General features: G+C 31.6%; 1 protein-coding gene across 5 annotated transcripts in view; it reads left to right on the plus strand.

The window, feature by feature from the left end:
- als2b (alsin Rho guanine nucleotide exchange factor ALS2 b) overlaps nt 1–275 on the plus strand; it is a 90412-nt gene that overhangs the window by 63724 nt on the left and 26413 nt on the right. The gene's annotated exons all lie outside the window — the stretch shown is intronic.

Consider the following 275-nt stretch of genomic DNA (forward strand, 5'->3'; position numbering starts at 1 on the left):
TTTGATCAAACCTTGTATATATCAAGAATATGTCCCAAAACCAAGGCCTGTGACATATTTCTGTTCAAAAGGTTAGAAAGCAAGCAAAGTCTACTTGGACAGGGATACATTTTGAAAATAAAACTTATGTTTTGCTTAAATATCTGATCCTTCTGCTATTACCAAACACAGTTTTTAGCTGTTCATAGCATTATGTCTTTTAATGTGACAAAAACACAAAATAATAATTTTGATTATATATTGGTATGTCATTTACGGTGGTGTAAGGTGCTGGA

Source organism: Etheostoma spectabile, chromosome 24 (assembly GCF_008692095.1).
Source record: "Etheostoma spectabile isolate EspeVRDwgs_2016 chromosome 24, UIUC_Espe_1.0, whole genome shotgun sequence".
Lineage (NCBI taxonomy): Eukaryota > Metazoa > Chordata > Actinopteri > Perciformes > Percidae > Etheostoma > Etheostoma spectabile.